General features: G+C 37.2%; 1 long non-coding RNA gene across 3 annotated transcripts in view; it reads right to left on the bottom strand.

Moving 5' to 3' along the window:
* LOC124972663 (uncharacterized) overlaps positions 1-27,939 on the bottom strand; it is a 93,958-nt gene that overhangs the window by 55,373 nt on the left and 10,646 nt on the right. For 2 of the 3 annotated variants that reach the window (XR_007106487.1, XR_007106485.1), the window contains one exon: positions 7,624-7,673. The exons of the other annotated variant lie outside the window; for it this stretch is intronic. This is a non-coding gene — a long non-coding RNA (uncharacterized LOC124972663). The remainder of the gene's footprint in view (positions 1-7,623; positions 7,674-27,939) is intronic. 3 annotated transcript variants of the gene reach the window in all.

The raw sequence follows: 27,939 nt of genomic DNA, 5'->3' as shown, positions 1-27,939 counted from the left end.
CCCTGGGTTCAATCTCTAATACCAAAGAGAGAGAGAGAAAAAAGAAAAAGAAGGGATGGAGAGAGAAGGGATGGGAAGAAAGGGAATTTTCACATAAAGTGACATTATAAAATTCCCAATTCATGGCTATTCATATCAGGCTGAAAAAATAGGCTTTCCATTACTTTGCATTTAAAAGTCTGTAGAATTTTAAATGCTTTTGTTTCTAAGTGGCCCCAATACTCAAATGAGACTCAATATACTATAAAAATCTCAATGCTTAAAAATATTCCTTTTGTCTGTGGATAGAAATAAAAAATAACTTCCACCAGCAAATGGTTTTATTTTTCATCTTTCATCTCATCCCTCTTCAATATACTATTTTGTAACCTTAACTGTAAGGCTAGAGAATTAAATAGTAGAGATAATATTTATAAGCACCTAGAGATGTGAGGGCCTAATGTACGCAAAGCACTATGCTTAGCAATAAAAGACTCATATGCACTTTTGGTGAGATGTAAATCAGTACAGTCTTTATGGAGAAGAGGAGGGAGGTTCCTCAAAAGTTTAAAAATAAAACTACCATGTGACCCAGCATCCCACTCCTGGGTATATATCCAAAGGATATATCAGCATATCAAATCACCATATCAAAGAGACATCTGAAAACTTGGAATGGACCCACCATTTGACCCAGCTATCCTTCTCCTTGGTTTATACCCAAAGGACTTAAAATCAACATACTACAGTGATGCAGCCACATCAATGTTCATAGCAGCTCAATTCACAATAGCTAGATTGTGGGACCAACCAGATGCCCTTCAATTGATGAATGGATAAAGAAACTGTGGTATATATACACAATGGAATATTACTCAGCCATAAAGAATGATAAAATTATGGCATTTGCTGGAAAATGGATGAAGTTGGAAAACATCATGCTAAGTAAAATAGGCCAAGCCCAAAAAACTGAAGGCCAAATGTTTTCTCTAAGTGGTTGATGATATATAATGAGGGGGGCGGATGTGGGGGGGAGAAGAATGAAGGAACTTTGGATGGTGTAGAGGAAAATGGGGTAGGAGGGGTGGGGAACAGAAAGGTAGTAGAATGGGACAGACAGTATTACCCTATGTACATGTATGATTACATGAATGGTGTGAATCTACATTGTAAACAACCATAGAAATGAAAAGATGTACCCCATTTGTGTACAATGAATCAAAATGCAGTCTGTAAAAATAAAAAATATTTTAATAAAATAAAGAAAAGGAAAAAAAGCAGAAATAGTGAAACTCTCTGTTTTATTTCTTTATTCAACATACAATTTATCCCCTGCTATCTGTCTAAAGAATAATATGCAATCCTTGTGGGATTATGGTCTTTATATGTATATGCAAACTGAAGCTATTCATTCACAATAGTGAACATTAGTGACCTGCCCTTCTTTGTTTTGTTAACCCCTGTACATAGTATACCCATGTACATGTTCGTATCTAGAGCCAGAACACATTTGAGGGAGGGCCAGGGATTGAACCCAGGGTGCTTAACCACTAAGCCCCATCCCCAGCCCTTTTATATTTTTGATTTTGAGACAGGGTCTTGCTAAGTTGCTTAGGGTCTCACTAAGTTGCTGAGACTGGCTTCAGTCCTGCAATCCTCCTGCTTCAGCCTCCAGAGCCATTGGGATTACAGGCATGAACCATGACACCTGACCAGAACACATTTTTAAACAGCTGTCAAGTAATAATTGCTAAGACTACAGATCAAAACTTAACACTACTATACTACAGAACAATAGTAACAAAAACAACATGGTATTGGGACCAAAATAGACATACAGACCAATGGTACAAAATAGAAGACACAGAGATAAAACCCACATAAATATGGTTATCTCATACTAGACAAAGGTGCCAAGAACATAGAATGGAGAAAACATAGCCTCTTCAACAAATGGTGCTGGGAAAATTGGAAATCCATATGTAACATAATGCAATTAAAACTCTATTTCTCACCCTGCACAAAAATCAACTCAAAGTAGCTCAAAGACTTATGCACTAGAACAGAGACCCTAGTGGAAGAAAAAGTAGGTTCCGAATCTTCATCATGTTGACTTAGGACCAGACTTCCTTAACATGACTCCTAAAGCACAAGAAGTAAAGTTAAAAATCAATAAATGGGATGAATTCAAACTAAAAAGCTTCTTCTCAGCAAAGGAAACAATCGATAATGTGAAGAAAGAGCCTACAGATTGGGAAAAAAATCTTTATCACATGTATGGCAGAGAGAGCACTAATCTCCAGGATATATAAAGAACTCAAAAAACTTAACACCAAAAAAACAAATAACCCAGTCAATAAATGGGTTAAGGAACGAAAAGACACTTCACAGAAGAAATGCAATCAATCAATAAACATATAAAAAATGTTCAACATCTCTTTCAATTAGAGAAATGCAAATCAAAACCATCCTAAAATTTCATCTCACTCCAGTCAGAATGGCAATTATCAAGAATACTAGCAATAGTAAGTGTTGGTGAGGATATGGGGGAAAAGACATGCTCATACATTGTTGGTGGGACTGTAGATTGGTGCAACCAGTTTGGAAAGCAGTATGGAGATTTCTCAGAAAACTTGGAATGGACCCACCATTTGACTCAGATATCCTACTCATTGGTTTATACCCAAAGGACTTAAAATCAGCATACTACAGTGACACAACCACATCAATGTTCATATAAGTTCAATTCACGATAGTTAGATTGTGGAACCAACCTAGATGCCATTAAATAGATGAATGGATAAAGAAACTGTGGTACATATACAGCATGGAATATTACTCAGTCATAAAAAAGAATAAAATTATGGCATTTGCAGGTAAATGGATAGAGTTGAAGAACATCATGTAAGTGAAATAAGCCAAACCCAAAAAACTAAAGTCTGAATGTTTTCTCTGTTAAGTGGATGCTGATTCATAATGCAGGGAAGGGGGCAAGGGAAGAATGGAGGAACTTTGGATTGTGTAGAGGGAAATGAGGAGATGGGAGGGTGCAGGGGGTAGGAAAGATGGCAGAGTAAGACTGACATCATTTCCCTATGTACATGTATGATTACATTAATGGAAAAAAATTCAAAAACTAAGTCCAGGGTTCCATTCAACATGAAGAGGTTGGGAAAGGAGGAAGACACCAAGAATTGACCAGTGAGATATACGGCTGAGGATATCGATCAGTGGTAGAGCACTCTAGGTTGAAATTCCAGTACCAAAGAAAAAATAGGTGTAACTCCCTTCTACAATCTTGCATAGAGTATTTAACTTTCTCAAAATTGAATTATAATAGTCCTTGTCCTCAGGGGGCCTACATAAATTACCTTTATTGTGATTAGATAAAAATCTGACTGTATGAACACATAAGCTATTACAATGAGCAGTGTAGAAAAACAACTCTAAAAAATTATTTTCTTGGCATTTTCTCTCTCTGGGTCTAAGAATATGAGATGTGACCATAAAGCATGAAGTGCAATTTTTATGTAACTGGTGAGATTAGCTTCCTATATGATCACATTTTGTACATCTATGACCTTTCTAATCAAAATCACTTCACAGGAGAATGACCATCTGAGTCAGACCTCATGGTTCATCATCCTAAAAGTCTTTTTCCAGTTATCAGAACTGACATTTCCCAAAATGCCTGTGTAATTACCCTTGGCAATGGTAAGGCCTTTCTGAGTTCTCTTAGCAGCTATGCTTATTCCTGTTATTCATAACTATGCCCTTATCCTTTTGGTTCCTCTTTTATTTCCTATTGATAATGTCTTGTAGATATTAATAAGCTTCAAAACTTTTAATATTAGCCTCTACTATGCATTGTGTATGGTTTAATTGTGTTCCCCAGAAGGTTCATGTAATTGAAGGCTTGATTCCAAGGGTGACAGTATTGGGAGTTGCTGTGGAACCTTTAAGAGGTAGGTCCCAGTGGGACTTCATTAGGTCACTGGAGCATGTCCTGAGCTCTTGTAAGAGGGTTGTCATAAAAGGATAAGCCTGGCCTCATCCAGTTCTCCCTACTTCCTGGCTCAAAATGTAACTGCTTGCTCTCATACAAACTCCCACCATGATATGATGCCATCAACACCCAATGGGGATGCCCAAACTTGAACTTTAAAGAAGCAAAGATGTAAACTAAATAAACGTCTTTTCTTCATATTTAGCCTGTTTCAGGTATTTCATTATAATAATGAAAAACTCACTAATACAGCTACTAATTTTAAAAGGATATCCTTTTATTAAGGTAAAGCAGACTCTAATTTAAAAAGGAACAATGACATGAAAAATAAGGGATAACAAATTTAGAAATCACTATAAATCAGGGAAACTTGGGTAAAAATCAACTCATACTTGCTAGGATATTATTTACCATAAAGAGAAAAAAAAGTAAGGAAAAAAAGGGAACACTCATACACTATTGGTGGGAACATAAATCAATATAGCCATTATGGAAAACAGTATCAAGGTTTCTCGAAAAACTAAAAATAGAACTACCATATGGTGCAGCTATACCACTTCTGAATACTCATCTCAAGGAAATGATCAAATCAGTATGTCAAAAAGATATTAGCCCTCATACATTTGTTGTGGCATATTCATAATGACAAAGATATGGGAACACCTTAGGTGTCCATTGATAGATGAATGGTATATATGCACCATAACATGATATTCACCCTTTAAAAAGAAGATACCACCTTTAGCAATAGCATGAATAAACAAGGAAGACACTGTTCTAAGTGAAATAAGTCATATAAAGAAAGAAAAGTACTGTATGGACTCACTCATGTGTGAAATCTAAAAAGAGCTGAATACATAAAAACAGAACAGGTAGACTAGGGACGGGGAGAGGGAGGAAATAGGGAGATGTTACTCAAAGGGCACAACATTAAAATTACATAGGATGAATAAGTTGAGAAATTTAATGTACAGAATGACTAGTTAATAATATGGTATTGTGTACTGAAAATTTGCTGAAATAGTACATTTTAGGTGCTATTACTACAAAAGAAAAGGTAACCATGTGAAGTTATGGGTAGGTTAATTTGCTTGACTTTAGGAATCATTTCATTATGTATAAGTTTATCAAAACATCATTTTTGAAGGCTGGGGGTATAGCTTAGTGGTGGATCTCATGCTTTGCATACGCAAGGCACTGGGCGTAATCAGCACCAAACAACCACAAAAAGCAATGCCATTCCCCTTAAATATATATATATATATAATATTTAAAGTTTTACTGGGAAAAAAGGACCCAAGTTATACCATTAAAAAAAATGTAAAGAACTAGTTTCATTAACCATTTGGGGTCTATTTATCTAGTAAAATCTATGGATATCTTTTCTACAGAAAAATACACACAAGGCTGGGTGCAATGGCACACACCTGTAATCCCAGTGACTTGGGAAGCTGAGGCAGGAGGATCACAAGTTCAAAGCCTGCCTCAGTAATTTAGTGAGGCACTCAGCAACACAGTGAGACCCTGTCTCTAAATAAAATATAAAATAATGCTGGGGGTGTGGCTCAGTAGTTAAGTGCCTCTGGGTTCAATCCCTGGATCCCCCCCATAAAAGTACACAGAAATAAACATTTCCAGGGGTTCATGCATTAGACTCCACACTTTTAAATGCCTAATTCTGCCTTCTAATTTTACAGGTGATGAAATTAGGACTACAAGAGATCAAGTTAACCTATCCATGGTTAAAAACTTGGCACAATACATTCACTAACTAGTCTTTTCCTTGGTTAATCAGCTGTTACAAATGGAACAACCTTGGCCAAAGTAAAATAGGTAGTAAAACTAAAAACAATAAAATCTGGTTCATTTCTGTGTACTCAGAGTTAACTTCCTCCTTTAGCATATTTCACTTAAATGTCAAGGAACAACTTCCTCCATCCTGATATTTCAGGTTTTAAAATACTTTGCCAACAATGGATCATGATTTTATACATTGTGTGATATATTCCCCCTTTACTTTCTAAATGCAGAGAAGTGTTTTTTTTTTTTTTTTTTAAGTACCAGGGATTGAACCCAGGGGCACTTTACCACTGAGCCACATCTCTGGCCATTTTTATGTTTTATTTAGAGACAGGGCCTGACTAAGTTGCTTAAAGCCTCTAAATTGCTGAGGCTGGCTTTGAACTCATGATCCTCCTGCCTCAAACTTGCAAGTCTCTGAGATTAGAGGGGTGCATCATCACGCCTGGCCACAGGACTACTTTTATCCTACAGTTTAAAGAACCCTAGAGTTGGAACTTTAAAGACCACCTGTCCAATCTCCTACCCAATGCAGAACTTCAATTTACAATTCAAGGGGCACTTATTTTCGAGAGACAAAGTACTATGCTGGATGCTTAATTGTTCAATCACTTAAAAGCTGAGTCAAACACCTGTAATCCCAGTGACTCAGGAGACTGACATAAGAGGATCACAAGTTTGAAGCCAGCACCAGCAACCAAGCAAAGCCCTAAGCAACTTAGTGAGAATTTGTTTAAAAATAAAAATAAAAAGGGTTGTGGATATGATTCAGTGGTAAGGCACCTCTGGGTTCAATCCTCAATTCCCAGTACCAAAAAGAAAAAAGAAAAACAGAACCTGGGTGATATGGTTTGGATGTGAGGTGTCACCCCAAAAGCTCATGCGTGAGACAATGCAAGGTTTAGAGGAGAAATGATTGGATTATGAGATCCTTAACCCAATCAGTGATTTCTTTCCCTGATGGGGATTAACCAAGTGGTAACTTAAGGCATGTAGGATGTTGCTGGAGGAGGTGGGTCCCTGTGGACCTGCCTTTTAGGTTTATATTTGTATCTGGTGAGTAAAGTCTCTCTCTCTCTCTCTCTCTGTTTCTCTTATTGTTGTTGTTCTTTCTACATGACAGTAGAATGTATTTTGACATATCATACACACATGTGGAGTATAACTTCCCATTCTTGTGGTTGTACATGATGTGGAGTCTCACTGATCGTGTATTCATATATGAACACAGGAAAGTGATGTCCAATTCATTCCACTGTCTTTCCTATTCCCATCTTTCTCCCTTCCCTTTACTACCTTTTGTCTAATTCAATGAAGTTCTTCCTCTCTCCCCCACCTTGTTGTGTGTTAGTAGCCACATATCAGAGAGTCTCTCTGTTTCTTGATCATCATGTCCTGAGCCACTTCCCTCAGTCACACTCTTCCACCATGATGTTCTGCCTCACCTTGAGCCCTGAGGAATAGAGCTGACTGTTCATGGACTGAGACCTCTGAAATGATGAGCCCTCAAATAAACTTTTCCTCTTCTAAAATTATTCTTGTTAGGTCTTTCAGTCACAGCAGTGAATAAGCTGACTAAAACATTGGGTCACCCAAGCTCTTCATACATATGTCTGTCGGGGTTCCGGGACCCCTGGCCCTGGGCGAGCACATGGTCCCAAGATGGCGCCTGGCATCTTGCCAGTGCAGTTCTACTTTGAGACTAGTGAGCTAAACAAGGAAGTTACCCTCATTGGGCCACTATATATGATCGGCGTGTGTACACTGCCTGCCTAGATTCACTGTATTGTTTTGTTTACACTCTCCCTTCGCGCTCTGTAATGTGATTGGTTGCTTACCTCTACATAGGGGCTGTAACTTCCCTGTTAGAAAGAGATTCTCCGTAGAGCTACAAAAAAGATAGACACAGAATTAATGAGCTCTTACTGCCAGCATTTATCGCGTCATTCCTGCGGGTCGGGGAGCACGATATATGTCCAGGGATAAAGAACTCTAATTCTTAAGTTTGCTTATTCACCTATTGGAGGGCTCTAGTCATTAGCAGATTCCTCCTTATTCTCAATCAATACCTTACTGACAGATTCTACTGGTACAAATCTAGAAACAAATCTGATTTTAGTTCTTTTGTCAAATAGCAGCAACTAAATGAAATGAGTTAGGATACTCTCAATAAACCCATTTCTTTCTAGACCTCTCAATTCTTCTTCACATTACCTGGTATCAACACACTTAGTATACATAGAAGGGAACAGAATTGACTATTTGGTTTCTTTTTTTGGTACTGGGGAGTGAATCCAGAGGGGGCTCACCCACTGAGCCACAACCCCAGCCCTTTTTATATTTTATTTAGAGACAGAGTCTCACTGAGTTGCTTAGGGCCTCACTAAGTTGCTGAGGCTGCCTTTGAACTCATGATCCTCCTGCCTCAGACTCCTAAGCCACAGGGCTTACACGTGTGCCCGACCGCACCCTGTGAGTATTTGGTTTTCCAAAATATATATCACTGTTGTAATATAATCTTGTGATATAACCTGTAGGAACAAGTAAAAATTCTCAACTAAAATTTTTACATTCTAAATTAATTTTAAATCATTGGAGATAATTTAAAAGAAACTAATTACCTTTTGGGGTCAAATCTAGCAGTAACCAGTGTTGCAATATCCCAATTTGTATCACTTTTCCTGTGATATGTAATAGTAATGGCAACGTGGTTGAAAAGGTTTATTCTTTTAGTTAAGTTTAGACTACAAAAAGATAAAGACATTTTTTAACTTGAGCTTTTCCTAGAAGCTAAAAAAATTAAATCTGATTATGGAATAAAATTAAACACACTAATTACAAGAAAACTGAGCTATAAATTAAGCATACAGAAGAGTTAATGAGTTTTTATAAGATTAAAATGGCACACAGCTGCAATCCCAGCAACTTTGGAGGCTGAGGCAGGAGGATCGAGTCTAGCCCAGCAATTTAGCAAGACCTTAAGGAACTTAGGGAGAGACTGACTCAAAATAAAAAATAAAAAAGAACTGGAGATGTAGTTAAGTGGTAAAGCAGCCCTGGGTTCAATCCACAGTATAAGGAAGGAAGGAAGGAAGGAAGGAAGGAAGAGAGAGAGAGAGAGAGAGAGAGAGAGAGAGAGAGAGAGAGAGAGAAAAGCAAAAAATACTGAAACTATGAGCATTTGACCTAAAATTAAGACTTAAGGTGCTAGAATTCACAATAGCTAATCTATGTACTCAACCTAGATGTCCTTCAACAGATGAATAGATAAAGAAAATGTGTTATATATACACAATGGAGTATTACTCAGCCATTAAGAAGAATGGCTTTATGACATTTGCCAGTAAAATGGATGGATCTGGAGACTATCATGCTAAGTGAAATAAGTCAATCCCAAAAAAACAAACATTGAATGTTTTTGTTGGTATGTGGAAGCTAACCCACAATAAAAGGGGGGTGGGAAGTTCAGTAGATTAGACAAATAGGAGTGAAGGGAGGAGAGGGGGGATAAGAAAAGGAAAGATAGTGGAACGGATCTGACATAACTTTCCTATGTTCATATATGAATACACCACAGTGAATCTCAATATCTTGTACATCCACAAGAATGGGGTCCTAATTAGAATAAGATATACTCCATGCTTATATAATTATATCGGAATGGATTCTACTTTCATGTATGCCTAAAAAGAACCAATTTTGAAAAACAAATTAAGCCAGACATGGCAGTGCATGCCTGTGATCCCAGCAGCTCAGGAGGCTGAGGCAGGAGGATTGCAAGTTCAAAACCAGCCTCAGCAAAAGCAAGGCAGTAAGCAATTCAGTGAGACCCTGTCTCTGAACAAAATACAAAATAGAGCTGGGGATGTGGCTCAGTGTTTGAGTGCCCCTGAGTTCAATTCCCAGTACCAAAAATAAATAAATAAATAAATGAATAAATAAAAATTAAGGTGTTAGTTAACTGTATAGTTTCCTTCTTTTTCTTCTTCTTTTTTTTTTTTTGTGCTGGGGATTAAACTCAGGGCCTGACATATACTAGACAAGCACTCTACCACTGAGTTACATCCCCAACTCTTTTTAGTTTGAGACAAAGTGTTACTGGTCAAACCTGCAATCGTCCTACCTCAGCCTCCTGAGTCACTGGAATTACAGGTATGCACTACCACACCCAAAAACTCTAGTCTTAAACAGTTGTTACAAAAGAATTATATTGCAAAACTGTATTGCATTGTATTGCATGTTTTTTTCTGTGTTTTATCCACACCAAACTGTGAAGTAATGTAAATTAAAATGCTATCAGTATACAAGGTTAAAACTTTTCAAGAGTTCAACTTTCTACATGTCTGATGTACAGCATGTGGATCATAGTTAATAATATTGTATAAACTGAAAATATGCTAAAATAGTAGATTTTAGATGCTCTTACCCCCTCCTCCCACACATATATACAAACACAAAGGGTAATTTTGGAAAGGGTGGAAATGTAAATTTGACTCTAATAATCATTTCACTTTGTGTATCAAAACATCACATATACAGTAAAAAAATACAGTTAAAAAAAGAGTATAAGTAATAATACAAGAAAGAAGAGGACATGTTTCAGAGTTTTAACAGTGGTGCTTCTGGGTGGTGAGATTATAATCAATAATTTTTCTGCTTTTTCTTTGTATTTTCCAATACACCCCAAATTTTCTATGATGAGGATATATGTACCTTTATAATTAGAAGTATCAACAGACCAAAAGTGAATCTAACTCTGCCTACTAGCCAAATGTTCATCCGTTCACACCCTAGTAGTCACAACTCTGAAGATAATACTCAAAAGTTCCTAAATCAGTGCTTCTTAAACTTGAAAGTTCATACAAATCACCCAGGGATCTTAATAAATGCAGTCAGGTCAGACCTGAGATTCTGAATGTCTGGCAAGCTCCAAGGTGATGCCAATACTCCTGATGCCACACCACACTCTTGACGGCTCTTTTTTGATGGGAGTGGTTAGGGAAAACTGAACCACTATTTTCCATAGTGATTTGAAGGCAGTTTTGAAATAAGAGTTGTTCTGGGTGGGATTGTGCCCCCTAAAAACATACACCAAAGTCCAAACCTCCCCATATCTGTGAATGTGACCTTATTTTGGAAAAGAGTGTCTGCAGATATAAAGATTGGACCATTAGGGTGAACCCTAATCTCATATGACTGGTGTATTTATGAAAGAAATAAAAGATGAACAGGGAGAATGCTTGATGATCACAAAGGTGGAGGCTGAAGTAATATAGCTACAAACCAAAAGGACTGCTGATTGGTGACAGAAGCTAGGTTAGAGAAGTATGCTACAGAATCTTCCTCAGAACCCTCAGTAGAAACTAACTCTGCTGACACCTTGATTTTAGAATGTTAACTTCTAGAACTATGAAAGAATAAATTTTTGTTGTTTTAAAGCTATGCAATCTGTGGTACTTTGTTATGGGAGCCCTTGCAAACTAAGACAAGGGTTAAGAATATAAACTTTACAACAGACAGCCTTTTGATAGCTGTAAGACCACAAACAAGTCATATAGCAACTTTAAGCTTCAGTTTCTTCATTTTTGAAAAAGGGAGACAGCTGGGCATGGTGGTGCCCACATGTAATCCCAGAGATTACAGGTTCTGAGGCAGGAGGATTGCAAGTTCGAGGCCAGCCTGGGCAATTTAGTGAGACCCTGTCTCAAAATAAAAAAGAAAAGGGTTGATGATGTAGCTCAGTAGTAGAGCGCCCCTAAATAAATAAATAGGTAGACAATAATTGTATTGCTCAGAGAATTGCTGAAAGGATTAACTAGCATAATGTATGTAAAGTGCTTGGCATAGGGAGCCTTCATAAATGTTAGCTAATATGTCACTGAAGCCTTTAATCCTCAGGAAATGAGTACAAATGAGCATTGTCAATTATTATGTTAAAAGTAAACTACATGTGGAACTCTGTACAAGATTAAGAATTTTGTCTATACAAATCTCAGAATTGAGGGTAGTGACCCTGAAGGAATTTTTGAGATCATTTAGTACAGCAATGATAAAGAAGGGGGTAAGAGCAATCTTATGGGGCTGTATCAGAATCAGCTTAGGGTTTGTAGTAAACACTGTTCACTGAAGCACTGTCTGTAATGGCAAAAACATAGAAACAGCCAAAAATACCTATCAATTGAGTAAAATTAATTATGGTATTACCAAACCAAAATAAAACACAACTAGTACATTTGCATGCATTGGTATAGAAACAGGTCCATGATATATATCAGAGAGGTTTTAGAAGCACACCATTGGTGGTATATACCAATATTTCTAGCAACTTGGGAGGCTGAGGCAGGAGGATCACAAGTTTGAGACCAGCCTCAATAAGTTAGTGATATTCCAGTTTCAAAACAAAAATAAAAGGTCCTGGGATATATTTTAGTGGTAGAGTGTCCTTGGGTTCTATCCCCAGTATCGAAAACAAAACAAAATAAAAACAGCATAGCATAGTGGTTAAGGGGATGGACTTCCCAGTTAAACCTACTAGATTCAAAGTTCAGCTCAGCTATGTCCTACACTAGTACATGAGACCTTGGCCATGTTATAACCTCTTAGTGTCTCACTTTTCTTATGTATAATATAGACATCATTAAATCAATTGGTGAAAAGTATTTCAACCAGTGTTTGACATAAAGTAAGTACTCGATATAATAGGTAGAATTAACAAGACCCTTCAGGATCTGGATCCTACCTATCTCTTCAGACTTATCTCCCACCACAGCCTCTACTTTTAGCCTCCTAAATTACTAAATTGTGTTCCCAGTAGATCATGAGACTAGGAACTTCAGCCCATTTAGTCATTTACTCACTGACTCACTGAACAAATATTTTTGAACATCTTCTATGTGCCAGGCACTTCTTAGCTTTATCTCCAGAGTAGAGATCCTATAAGATGCTCAAAAACACAAGACATAGTTTTGTTAGGTAGATAGTCAGCCCTGAGCAGGTGGGTTGAAGGAGGACATAACAGGAGATATCTTACAGGAAGGATAGCAAACATACACATCAAATGGAGTCCACAGTCACAGGACTAGGAATCACTGGAAACATTAACAAAGCAGGCAAACATCTGCAAAGCAGGAATTGGCATGCTGAACCTCTCCCAAGCAGTTAATTACCACCCCTTAAGGATCTCTTGACCATTTCATCACAACCCTCATATGTCACAGCTATGTCTTGTGACCAGGTCATCACGACCCTCAAATATGGATCACAAAGGGGAATATGAGAGAATAAGACAAGAACAAAGGGACCCAAAACCCTTAAAAATCCAGATTCTATAAGAGATATGCCATTCTTTATCCAGTTAGTCCCCACACTGTGTTTTTATCCTATCTTCTGCCTAAAATGTCTGTTATTCTGTACAACTTGCTTGAAATTCTTCCTGCAGGATTTTAAGGCTCTGTCACTGCAGACCCCCACAGTCACTTCCTGTCCATGGGTCCAGCTCTACAATAGTTTGATATAGAACAGAATTTGGATTGAAAAATGCTAGGCCAGAATTGAGATTTTTGTCATACACAAACTTTTTTCTTTTCTTTTTTTTTTTTTTTTGATACTGGGGATTGAATTCAGAACTCAACCACTGAGCCACATCCCCTGCTATATTTTGTATTTTATTAGAGTCAGGGTCTCATTGAGTTGCTTAGCACCTCGATTTTGCTGAGGCTGGGTTCCAACTCAAGATCCTCCTGCCTCGGCCTCCCAAGCTGCTGGGATTACAGGTGTGTGCTACCACAGCTGGCATCATACATAACCTTTTGAATGTCAATCTTTTTGGACTTACTTTTTTAGCTGTATGAAATGGAAACATGTAACAGATAACCTGGCACTGAACAAATAGGCCATTAAATGTTAATTTCCTTCCTACGGGTGTTAAAATTATGTTTTAAGACTAATAAATTTTCAAGTCAGGTGTGATGGCACAAGCCTGGAATCTCAGGGATTCAGGAGGCTGAGACAGGAGGATCACAAGTTCAATCACAAGTTCAAGGCCAGCCTCAGCAATTTAGTGAGACCCTGTCTCAAAATAAAATTTTTAAGCCATCACGTTGTTTTCCGAGGAGCTGGGGATTCAAATTGGGGTCCATACTCAACCTTGGCAAGCACTCTGGAGATGAGCTATTTGCCCACTCCTTCAAAATAAAATTTTTAAAAGAGCTGGGAACGTAGCTCAGTGGTACAGCACTTGCCTAACATTCATGAGACTCTGAGGTCAGTACTCAGTACCTCAAAAAAATCTTTAACAAATTTCCAATTCCAATCTTATTTAGACTAAATCTACTACTAAAAACTACAAATGCTAAATAAAACATAACACACATCTCCTTAAAAGCAGCATGAGCTGTCAAGAAACTATGTAATTACCATGCCAATTTCTAAGGAAAAGCAAGAAGCCGTAGAGCACAGCTGAGTAAGGAGCACTGATATTCCCACTGCCCTGAGGACACCTGCTGATGGGACAAATTTAGGCTTCAGTTTGGGTGGCCTCATGGAATAAGGAAACATACACATTTGTACTCATTTTCTAAGGATTAAAAAGCCTGGGTCACATATTAGCCAGCATTTATTCAAGTACTTTACCTACATTATCCTATTTAACCCTCACCCAGGGCCTTCCCAGATGAGAAGAGTTTGCAACTGAGACCACCCACCCCTACCAAAAGGCAACACCCTCAGGATAAAGGTAAGACAGAAGTAAATCTGCTCCATGCATCCGAAGGACCATAGGAAGTCGGCCATGATGCTACGCAGAATAAGGGGAGAAGAGAAAAGAATGCTGCCCTTCAAAAGCTGTGCCTAGGCCAGCCCTCACATTGATTTTCAAGGCTGGCTTCAGCAATTTAGCAGGGTCCCAAGTAACTTATCAAGATCCTATCTCAAAACTGGAGGACATGGATAATAAGCCCCAGGGAATTTCCCCTACCTGCATCTGTTCCCCCACTGATCTTCCTGTCATGTTTTGCAGGGATGTGTATGGTAAATTAGAGCTTTTGTCAAAAAGGGAAAGCCAGGAGAACACAAAAGGAACTTCCACCTGACCCCCACCTGACTGAATGTGCTGACCACAGTACAATAGGCCCCAGGAACTTCCCTACCTGCCCTCCTGTCCCACCCTAAATGAGCCAGTCAAACCAACTTATCCCATAACCTGGCTCTGCTGAACCCTATAAAATTCAGACCCCTGTTGTACCCCACTACCATTATCTCCCCTGAAAATGTGCCCCTCCATTGTTTAATAAAGCATCACTGATCCATCAAGATCTGTCCCTATTTCAGTTATTTTTGCTTTCAAAAATAAAAAATGAAAATGGACAGGGGATGTGGCTCAGTGGTAAAGCAACCCTGGGTTCGATGCCTGATAACAAAAAAATACATACCACTATTATGTATAACAGTAATGTGCCAATAAAAAAGTGTCAAGAATAACCAAACAAAAGAATTAAAGGCAACATAACTATAGCAATACTTGAAAAAAATGGAAGGACAGGCAAACCTATATCAAGCAAATGCATACAAAGAGGAGGCAAGGGAACCAAACTTGATGAAATAACACAAGACCAGATTTACCCTCCCACCTTAAACAACTTAAAAATGGGTAAAAATAGGGCCGAGGAGGTAGCTCAGCTGGTAGAGTGCTTGCCTCGCTAGCACAAGGCCCTGAGTTCGATCCCCAGTACCACCAAAAAAAAAAAAAAGTGGGTAAAATAAATAAAACAATGATTTTCAGATATGGGATAACAAAGAGTATAAGAGAGAAAGGGAACAAATAAAGTGAGTCCTACTATCCCCCCCACCAGTGCTTAGTTTGCAGAGAAAATTTCCAGGCTGTGGTGTAGGGAATGGATACCCAAGTAGAGCCCTGTGGTCCCCCTGACTTGAGAAAACAAAGTTCAAAGTCCAGAGAGGCCAAGAGGCTAGAATTTATGAGGCAGAGTATCAGAACGAAGAGTGCTTCACCCAGAGAGATTTTTGGAGATAGTACAGTGTTCTCTTTTATCTGATCAGTACATGCACATATAAAGTGTGCCCATTATTGACAAACTGCTTCTCCAAATTAATGGCTTTTGCCCTGGGCAAAAGTAAGCTGGGCCCTTAAGTTTTCTTCTACAAACTAGTACTGAACCAAACTTTGTCAGTAGAGGGCGCTGGACAGACTTGCAAAGCAAAAGGGTTTTGTTTCTTGGTTGATAAGCTTCACTCCACAGGCTTGTTTTCCCAGCATGCTGCAACCCATAATAAAGGAATGGATCCAGGTATCGAAACGACAAAGAAAGGGAGAAGAAAAGACAGCATGTACCTCTTGACGAAAGAACACACCACCACCTTATCTTGTCAAAGAAACCAAATCTGAAATCAGATCAAGCTGCCAGAACCAGCTGCCAATTTATAGGAAATAAAAGGGCAGAGAAACATTTACAAAGGATCAGATTGAATGACACAGGGATGGACAGATGAATAAATATGTAACAAATCAAATGTAGCAAAATGCTAATTTTAGAATTTAGGTGCTGGGTATATGGATGTCTACTATATATAATTCTTTCAACTTTTCTGTGTTTGAAAATGCTCAGGATAAAATGGTGTCAAAAGACAAAAAAATCTACTGAATTTCTATTCTTCCCTTCCCAGGTCCTAATTAGAATAAGATATATTCCAGGCTTGTATAATTATGTCAAAATGGATTCTACTGTCACATGTAATTAAAAAGAACCAATAAAAAAAGACATTAAATGGTAAAGTCTAAACTACAGTTTCTAAGGAACTATACTTGGGTGATAAAACTATAAAAGAAATTGAAAGAAGTTATTATAGTTGACCCTCCTTATCTGCATGTTCCATATCCATGGAATCAATGAATCATATCACAAATCAAAAATATTTTTTTAAAAATATTTTTTCTTGGGCTGGGGAGATAGCTCAGTTGGCAGAGTGCTACCTCGCAAGCACAAGGCCCTGGGTTCAATCCCCAGCACCGCAAAAAAAAAAAAAAAAAAAAAAAAAAATATATATATATATATATATATATTTCTTCTGTATTAAACATGTACATATATTTTTCTACTGATTAGTCTCTAAATAATGCAGTATAACAACTATTTGCATAGAATTTGTATTGTATTAGGTATTATAAGTAATCTGGAGATAATTTAAAGTATTTGGGAGACTGTGCATGGGTTCAATGCAAATACAGCAAATTTTTATGTAAGGGATTTGAGCATCAGTGGATTTGGGTACCCATGAGCAGAGAAAATACTGAAACAAATCCTCCAGCATGACTACAGCATAAAAATTAGGATAGCGGGGCACAATGGCACATGCCTGTAATCCCAGCAATTTAAGAGGCTGAGGCAGGAGGATGGCAAAATTGAGGTCAGCCTCAACAACTAAGCAAGACTCCCCTGTCTCAAAATAAACTAGAAAAAGAAAAAGATGGAGTTGTAATTCAGTGATAAAGCATCCCTTGGTTCAATTCCTACAGTAAAAAACAAAACAAAACAAAAATTAGGCTCTTAGTTACCTTGGGAGAAAGAAGAATGTTGTAAATGGGCAAGGATAGGTAGAAACCTTCTGATGTAGCTGACTACATTCTACTTCTTGACCTGGTTTTATGTACAAAGATGTCCCCCTTGTAATGATTCATTAAACACTGTATAATATCTGTTCTGTGTGGTTTTCAGTCCTTGTATTTTACAACAAAATGATTGCTTTAAAAAATCTATATCCCTTTCCTAGAAATTACACTTATATGAATCAATCTAAGGTAATAGACAAAAGAGTTCATAGTTGTGCAATAACAGCTATCATTTATTGAGTTGTACTATGTATTAGATGATGTTCCTAGCACTTTACAAGAATTATCCTACTTATCATCATAACAACCCTATATAGTATACACTATTCTTATCTCCATTTTACAGATGAGATGCAGAGAGGCAAAAACAACGTTCACTGAGCATTATTACTAACAAAAATTAAAAACACCTGATCATGATTGGATGGTTAAAAATTATGATCCATCCATACAATGGAATGCAAGAAACTATTAAAAAGGATAAGCATTCTCTCACTCTAGTTCTGTTTTTTTTTCTCTCTCTCAATATGGATACAGAGAGTATATGTGCATGTATTATTACAGTACATGTATAATGAGCATGGAAAGTCCATTATAAACCTCTCAGTAAAGACAAAAAAGTCAGATATCAAAAAGTATATACGCATGTGCAAAATCACTTAGATTTAAAAGTTATGTGTGTAACTATACATGATGGTACACACCTGTAATCTCAGTGACTCTGGAGGTTGAAGCAGGAGCATCTCAACTTTGAGACCAACCTTGGTGACTTAGCAAGACCCAGTTTCAAAATAAAATTTAAAAGGCTGGAGGTGTATCTCAGTGGTAGAGGGCCTCTAGGTTCAAGCCCCAGTACTGGAGTGGGGGTGTTGTATGTACATAAAATGAATCTACCAAAATAGGGAAATGTTACAAGGAGACTCTCACTTTATACTTTTTATGCTTTTTATACCTCTGTATTGTGCAGGATTTTCATAAACATGCATTGCTTTTGGAATTATGAAAGCCATAATGTTTCCAAGGTAAGGGAATGTGGGGTGGAAGGTCACGATAGAACAAAAGCAAGTCTCATGGTCACAGGCCAAAAAAATCCTCATTTTAGCATCTCAAATCCACAGAAACACTTCCATGTCCTTATCTGAGAGATATGAGAAGTAACTTTTTAACAAGTGACAGGAATGATACTGAGCACAGTGGCACATGCCTCTAATCCCAGTGACTGAGGAGGCTGAGGCAGGAGGATTGCAAGTTCAAGGCCAGCCTCAGCAATTTAAAGAGGTCCTAAAGCAACTTAGTGAGATCATGTTTCAAAAAATAAAAAGTAGCCCAGTAGGTAAGCACCTCTGGGCTCAATCCCCAGCACACACACACACACACACACACACACACACACACACACACATGAGAAGAATTAATGCAAAATTTTGCATTGATCATCTCTTGAAGATGAAACTATATATGTCATTTTGAATTTTGAAGAAAAGAGCCTACTGTGTTTAGCCATCTTTGTGTCACTGTGACCAAAATGCCTGACAGAAACAACTTAGAAGAGAAAGTTCATTTTGGGCTCACAGCTTCAGAAGTTCAATCTGTGGTCAAACAGTTCCATTGGTGTGGGCCTGAGGTGAGGCAGAACATCATGGTGGAAGGACATGGCAAAGCAAAGCAAGGCAGATTTATGGGAGTCAGGAAGCAGAAAGAGGACCCAAGAAAAAGATACATATTCCCCAAAGGCACACTTTCCAGTGACCCATTAATTCAGTCACACCCTATCTGCCTACAGTTATCACCCAATACAGTAATCCTTTCAAATTATTAACTCATTAGGTTACAGCTCTCATAATCTAATTGTTTTTTTACCTCTGAACATTCCTGCATTGTCTAATGTGAGCTTTTGGGTGGGACACCTCTCATCCAAACCAAAAACTACCTCCAATACTCTGCTAAAAGAACAATAGTAAGTCAAAGTAAATATGCAAAATGACCTGGTTTCCACAACTCTGTTAACTAAGGTGATAAATGATCAAAATAAACAAATAAAGATTTCAGTTAATGACAGTTATTTTTATACACACACCATTCTACTAGCACAATATAACCCACTGTGGTTCACAGTGAAGTCTCCGCTAACTACACTGCACCACAAGCCTTCAAATCTGAACACAGTCGTGGAACGTGCATATTCACAATCCTCCACAGTTTTATCTGGAGTATGAATTCCTAGCAGTAGGATTATTAGGCCATAAGATATGTATCTTTTTATGATTGTTATGTATATTGTTGTTGTATGTTATTTTGCAAATTTTGCATATTACTATATATATTACATGTCAATTTAATTTTACCAGCTAAGGCAAATATCATTCAGTAAGAACTGTATTAGTTTACTGTAACAGTGTGTGTTTCCCCCACCTTTAACATGTTTGTAGATCTGACAGATGAACAATACCACTTTTCAGTATTGTCTTCATTTGCATCTCTTTAATTATGAATATGGTATCATGTTTCATAGCTATTTGCATATTTTTCTGTAAACGGACAGCGGTTTTGCCCATTTTTCTATTGCAGGGGTGCCTTTTGTGATTGATTTACATGAGGGCTTTGAGAGGTAAAGGTCAGGCAGACAGTGGGTTAGAGAGAATGACAACTAGTTATCAAAGGGAGAACAAAGGGTGTCTAACAATTAAGCTCTGAACTCATGCCCCTAGTCATGTATATATGGGGAAGGGATGAAAGATAATGAAAGACAACAATTAATGAAAGAAAGAAGTTCTGGGGTTAGAAGAAAGCAAGTTGCACTTCTTTCCATGCAAACACAGCTCTGGGGCCCCCTCTCTTTGAAAAGTCTATATCTATCACTTTCTTAAATAAAATGTGCTTGCTACACTTACCTTGGCCATTTTCTCGGTGTTCATTCTTCAACTTCAGGGAACACAGACCCAATCTCCACTGGACAGGTATCAGTTATATGGATAAAAGTAATGAAATAAACTAACCCTTCATCACTACATTTGCAAATAGTTTTTCTTGGCATTTCAGTTGAATTTGACTTTACTATTTACTTTGACAGAGTCAGATTCTCAATCATTTATCGTTTCTGAAGCTTGTTTCTTGCTTCTTCATTCTATGTTTTCTCCTCATTTTTAACGTTTCAAGTTTTAATTCAATTGAAGTTCATTTGAATACAAGGATTTGGGTAGTGAACCTGCTCATTCTTTTCAGTGGTTTGTATCAAAATCATTTATTGAACCATCTTTGCTGACTTGATAAAATCCTCATGAATATTTATAGGACTTTTTCTAGACTCTATTCTAGGTCATTGCTCTGTTCTACTATTCTTTTTTCTAGTAATTCTTCAAAGAAATTAGATGAAACTTAAAACAGAGAAAAAACTATTTTTCCTTTTTCTTTATTGGGAGGGGGTGAAGACAGTACTGGGGATTGAACCCTAGGGTGCTATATCACTGAACCCCATCTCCAGTCCTTTCATTTTTTTATTTTGAGACACGGTCTCACTAAGTAGCTGAGGGCCTTGTTGAATTGCTGAGGATGACCTGGAATTTGTGATCCTCCCACCTCAGCCTCCCATACTGCTGGGATTATAGGTATGCACCACCACACCCAGCCAAGCCTTGTTATTTTATTTCGGGATAGGGTCTTGCTAAGTCAGTGAGGTTGGTCTCAAGTTTGCAATACTCTTATCTCAGCCTTCCAGGTCATTGGGATTATAGGTGTGCACCACCATGCCCCGTGAAAAAAACCTTTTTCTTAGACAACCATATTAACCACTTTGATTCTAAATATCTAACTCATTAGTTCTCAAATGTTTTTGTCTCAGGACCTTTACCTTTAAAAAAGTATTAAGGACCCTAAGGAACTTTCGTTTATATGATTTATATCTACTTAAAATGTGATATTTTTGAAAAACAAGAATACAGAAGCACACATTCCATTAGCCCTCAGAGTCATGACATCATCACACTTCATGTTGCCTCTGGAAAATTCCACTGTACACTCATAAAGGAAAGAGAATGAAGAAGGTGAATAACAGCTTAGTGTCATTATGAAAATAGATTTGAACTTAAGAACTCTCTGAAAAGCTCAGAGACCCCCAGACCTCACTTTGAGAATGGCTGGTCTAATTATTCTCATAAAATTAACTTTTAAAATTCTTGCCTGAGGCTTTAATTTTGCATTGAAATGGAGTCTATGTGTATAGGGGGCAGTGGCATGGAGGGAGTGGATATCAGTATCTATCCTAAAAATGTTTAAAATAAAATAAATACAATTTACAAGAAAAAGCTCCTCTGTGTATAAAAGAAATAAGATTACTGTTGATTTTACTTAGCCTTTTGCTTCACCTTGGTAATTTTAGGTTGCTACTCTTGCCAACTGGTGCTCTTTCACCCTATTGGTCCCTTTATTATTCCCAGATCTGACCTAAAAAACTTAGTCTTTAAATGTTCCCAAAGAACCCACTTTCATATATAGTCTCAAACAGATTATAGTTATGAAAATTTCTCCTGTTCATTAACTTCTCTCTTCTGCCAGTTTATACTCACTTTAAAATAACTGTTTCAGTCAGCTTTTTGCTGCTGTGACTAAAAGATCGGACCAGAAAAATTTTAAAGGAGGAAAGGTTTATTTGAGGGCTCACAGTTTCAGAGATCTTATTCCATAGAAGGTCGGCTCCATTCCTCAGGGCTCGAGGTGAGGCAGAACATCATGGTGGAAGAGTGTGGCAGAGGAAGCAGTCATACCATCAGGAAGCAGAGAGACAGACCCCACTCTCCAGATACAAATATATACCCATAGCCACGCCCTAATGAACCACTTCCTCCAGCCACAGCCCACCTGCCTCCAGTTACCACTCAGTTAATCCCATCAGGGAATTAAGTCACTGATTAGGTTAAGGCTATAACTCTATCATTTCTCCTCCAAATCTTTTTGCATTGTCTCACACATGAGCTTTTGGGGAACACCTCATATTTAAACCATAACACTATCAATTAAGTTGTTCTTCCCCTCCCATATTCACTATATTGCTGTATCCCATTGTGAACCACACAAACCACTGGGATATATGAGTTATTTTTAGTGAGCAGATAGAAAAACAATTTGTATATTACTTTTTATAGATTTACTTGAAATTAAATGAATAAAAATATTAGTACATTAATTCTATAATTTCTGGGCTATTTTTCCAAATAAATCTAAATTAAGTATTGGATTTTTAAAACAATAAATAATGGAACTAGGTATGGTAGCATATGTCTGCAATTCCAGCAACTCTGGAAGCTGAGACAGAAGTATCACCCGTTTGAGACCAACCTCAGCAGTTTAGCAAGGCCCTTGGCAACTTAGCGAAACCCTATCTCAAAATAAGAAAAAAAAAAAAAAGCACTGGGAATGCAGCTCAGTGGTGAAGGTCCCCTGGGTTAGGTCTCCAGTAGCTAATAATAATGATGATAATAATAATGATGATGATAATGATGCAGCAAGTGCCTCAAATATATGGTCACCCACAAATATCTGAAATTTAAGAAACACTGTCCTTTTATTCTGGAAAAAAAGAATTATGAGTACCACCAAGTCTGGTGCAATGGCACACATTTGTAATCCCAGTGACTTGGGAGGCTGAGGCAGGAAGATCACAAGTTTAAAGTCAGCCTCAGCGACTACCAAGGCCCTAAGCAAGTCAGTGAGTCCCTATCTCTAAATTAAATATGTACACACACACATACATGGCAGGGGCTGGTGATGTGGCTCAGTGGTTAAGTCTCCCTGAGTTCAATCTCCCATATCAAAAATAAATAAAGAAAAAATAAAGAAAAAGAAATAGACTACCAGCAGCCAGACAACCAAGCCAGAAACCTGGGAGTCATCTTATACACTTTTTTGTCCTTCCCCTTCACTACCATTATTGATCAAAAGTTTCCACATATACAACAGATTTAAAGCAGAGCTGCCATAGTTCACCTCTTCTACACCATTCAGCCTGTCCTTTAACCTCCGTGGTGGACACAAGACACTTCCATTACCCTAGAACCCATCAGAAGACAGTTTGAGAACAAAGCAGATTTCAGACAACGTGATTGGAACCTCCAAGATAAAAAGGTCTTAATTAAAGTCTGACCTCTGCCACATTGAAACTGTATTACCCTAATCAATTCACTAACCCTCTCTGAGATTCATCTTCTTCATCTGTAAAATAGCAGTAGTACATTCTAGCAACACAGCTGTTCAGAAGATTAAATCAGTCAATGTATATATCATCATTTAGTGTTGCTGCTGGCACATAGTAGGCATTCAGGGCCATTTTCTTTAGCACCTGGCTTCTGCCTAACCCCTTTCAGATTCATCTCTAGCTACACCCCTTAAATCCCAAGAGTTATGCCACAGACATGCTTGACACTCATTGTCTCCCATGGTATGCTGTTTCACTCTTCAAGTTAATAATAACAGTAATTTCCCTTCAAGAAATGCTCACTCACCCCTTTGTCTGATAAATAATTTTTCACTTCCTCCACTGTATCCACCTTGCCTCTTAGTCTCATATTACATAACATTTTATTGTATTGATTTGTTTACATGTCCATCTCCCTACTTAGGACTGTGAACTTGTATTGGACAGAGACAATGTATATTTATATTGTCTTTGTATCCCCAACACCTACCCTAAAGTCTAGAAGATGGTAGATGTACTATTAACATTTGCTAAATGACTATAATAGAATGAATTGTAGGAAAGCAACACCCTTGAACTTCTATAGTAAGTTCTCAATACTTACACTAATAACAGAAGCATCCTTTAGAAAGACCCTGTCTCAAAATTGGAAAAAATAAAAATAAAAGAGCTAGGGATATGACTCAGTGGTTAATCATTCCTGGGTTCAATCCCCATTACCATAAATAAATAAATAAATAAATAAAGCAGCTTTCAATATTCCATTTTTGGTAATAAAACATCCTATTGGAAATCTTGCTATGCTGTAATTTTTCGAGCTGTTATGTTATGAAACCATCATACTGGCATGTTATCAGTAATCTGTGAAATGAATATTTTAAGAATTAAAAAAATTTAATAAGCATTTCAAATCAAACAATACAAATATCATCTTACATGTTTCAGTTCAAAGTAATCAAATTCAAGTCAAAAGCAGTATATAATTTTACATATCTATTAAAACTACTTTTGAAAGAAATTGAAAAATTAAGTCAGTGATTTGCTTTTCTTAAAGAGTTTCTGAATTTGCTTTGGTGATATCTGCAAAAATACTTCTTGTATATTTGGAAATTAATTGATAACCAGTTTGGGAAAATTAACATCTTAACAATGTTGAGCTTTTCAATAAATAAATATAACATACCCATCAAAAAATAAAGAAAAATTAAGTCAGACGCTAAACCTATCAGTGATGTTAATAATTCAACTTTATTCTTCTCTTCAAAAAAGCCACTTGCTCATTTGTGCTTTATTTTCTGGATCATAAGATTTTACACAAACTTTTATACATGTCTGTCTTGTTAAAAGAAAACTGTTAAGAATCTTAAATATTAAGAGAGTTGGCTAAATTTTATGAGTAAAATGTTACAAAATAAGCAATTTATTTTACAGGTAAAACTTTCGTTTGAAGACTTCAGTACGCCATCATTTTCAACACTCTCTAAGCTTAATTTATAACTGAAATTATTACACTAGAAACACACACAAAATGCTTTCACCATTGAACAAAAAAATTCCTTCTTCCATAATACATGCTATGGTTTGAATATGATTTGTGCCCCCAAACTCATGCAAAGATGTTTTTTTCATTCCCCAAAGTCATATGTTAATGGCATTAAGAGAATGAAAACTTAATCCAACTATGGAGTTCAGATATGAGACATTTGGAAAGTGATCATATTAGATCATTAGGTTGCAGCCCTCATGACTGAATTCTGGTAGCTTTACAAGGAAGAGAGGAAAGACCAGTGAGATACACATGCGCTCCTACCATGATGCAATACGGACCAAAGAGCCATCACAAGAAGAAGCACTGGTGTTGTCTGGACCCTGTAACTACAGAACTTGAGCCAAAATAAACCTCTTTTCTCCATAGATAGCCCACATCAGGAATTCCATTGTAGTACAGCTGATTGATTATAATATGCAAGGTGGGATATAAAATCCACTGTAGCTTACTAAAAACTACCCTGATATAAAACCCTTCCTTAAAAGTGCTAATAAAGCCAGGCGTGGTGGTGCATGCCTGTAATCCCAGCAGCTTGGGAGGCTGAAGCATGAGGATCGTAAGTTCAAAGCCAGCCTCAGCAATTTAGCAAGGTGCTAAGCAATTCAGTGAGACCCTGTCTATAAATAAAATACGAAAAAGTGCTCAGTGGTTCAGTGACCCTGAGTTCAATTTCTGGTACCAAAAAAAAAAGTGATAATAAAATTGAATATAATGATGGTTGTACTACTCCGTAAATATACTAAAAACCATGGAATAGACACTTTAAGTAGGTGAATGGTACAGTATGTTGATTTATTTCTCAGTAAAGCTGCTATCAAGAAAACCAATAAAATATGATGCACCTTTAATATGAAAGCTCTTGTTTACAAAGTCTAGCTATAGAGTATTATTAAGGTAAAATGCCAGTGTTACTAATTAGAAAATAATAACAAGAATAAACAATGAAAAAGTCATATTTAGCACCTTATGTCCTGAAATCATACAAATATTAACCAAAAAATTCCTTACAGGCAGCTAAGTTGAATACTGCCTAGTTTTTTCAGTCCAAGAGAGAGAATTTCCTTTTTTTCCCCTTTTGCTTTTTTGTTTCGTCTTGTTTTGTTTTTGCTTTTTGTTCTTCCGTGGGACATTTCTTGATAAGGACACTTTTTTTTTTTTTGTTTAGCACTCCACAAGGGTATTGTGTGCAATTTAATCATCGAAAAGGTAATGTTTGACACACAAATCAATGTAACAGATCAATAGAGAACTCGGAAATAGACCGAGCAACTATGCCTACATAATTTTTTTACAAAGGTGCAAAAGTAATTTGATGAGGGAAGGAGAATCTTCTCAACAAATGGTGCTGAAGCAATTAGATATCTATAGGCAAAAAGAGAGAAATTATTTTCAACCTAAACTTCATATCTTATTCAGAAAACCTCAAAACAGATTGCAGATTGACATGTATAGAGAAAAATTATAAAACTTAGACTAAAGCATAGAAGAACCTAATGGATTCATATAGTATGTAACCTAAGGCCAGTATGGACCTAAGGCCATATAAAATCCTCTTGGACTTGACATCAAAAATGCAATAAATAAAAGGAAAACCTTATAACTGGACAATGTCAAAATTTAAAACTTCATCCAGGTGTAGTGGCACATACTTGGTAATCCCAGCAGCGTGGGAGGCTGAGGCAGGAGGATCACAAGTTTGAGGTCAACCTGGTCAACTTAGTAAGACTCTGTCTCAAAATAAAAAATAAGAAGTGCTGGGGATGTAGCTGTATGGTAGAGCACCCCTGGGTTCAATCCTCAGTACTGGAAAAAAAATTAAAACTTTTGTTTGTGAAGACCCTGTTAAGAGAATGAAAACATAACCCGCAGAATGGGAGGAAGTATTCAAAACCACTGTTGCAACAAAAGATTCATATCTAGGATATATTCAAAAGTCTGTAAACTCAACAGTAAAAGACCAAATAATCCATTTAAGAAATGGGTAAAAGATATACAGATTGCAAATAAGCACATGAAAAGATGTTCAATGATATATAAATACACATGTATCAGAATGGTTAAAATAATAAATAGTGACAACATTAAGAACTGACAAGGATGTAGAGAAACCGATCACTCATACATTGCTGGAGGGAATGAAAAATGATAGTCACTCTGGAAACAGTTTGGCAACTTCTTACAAAACTAAACATGCAACTGTCATATGATCTAGCCATTGCTCTCTTGGGTGTTTATTCCAGAAAAATGAAAATCATTACACACAGAGAGAAAAGCTACATAAAAGTATTCATACCAACTTTATTCATAATAGCCAAGAGGTAAAAAAGATTCAAATGTCCTTCAATGTAGTGAACAATTAAACAAACTGGTACATCCACATCATGGAATTCTACTCAGCAATAAGAAGGAACAAAATTTTTATTTCAGTGCTAGGGCTAGAACCCAGAGTCTCATGCAACACAGGCAAATGCTCTACCACTGAGCTATGACCCCAACCCAGGAACAAACTGTTGACATAACACCACAACCTGGATGAGTCTCAAGGGAATTATGCTGAGTAAAAAAAGCCAATCTCAAAAGGTTACATACTGTATGAATCCATTTATGTAACAGTCTTAAAATAACAACATTGTAAAAAAGGAAGGGATTAGTGTTTGTCAGGGTTAAGGAATGTGGGAGAGAGGTGGAGGCAGCTATAGAAGGAAATCACAAGCAAGTCTCATGGGAATGTAACTATTCTTTATCTTGATTATCTTGATTGTGGTGGCAGTTGCACAAAATCCGCACAGGTGATA

This window comes from Sciurus carolinensis, chromosome X (genome assembly GCF_902686445.1).
Source record: "Sciurus carolinensis chromosome X, mSciCar1.2, whole genome shotgun sequence".
NCBI lineage: Eukaryota > Metazoa > Chordata > Mammalia > Rodentia > Sciuridae > Sciurus > Sciurus carolinensis.
This window is presented reverse-complemented; position numbering and strand designations above follow the sequence as displayed.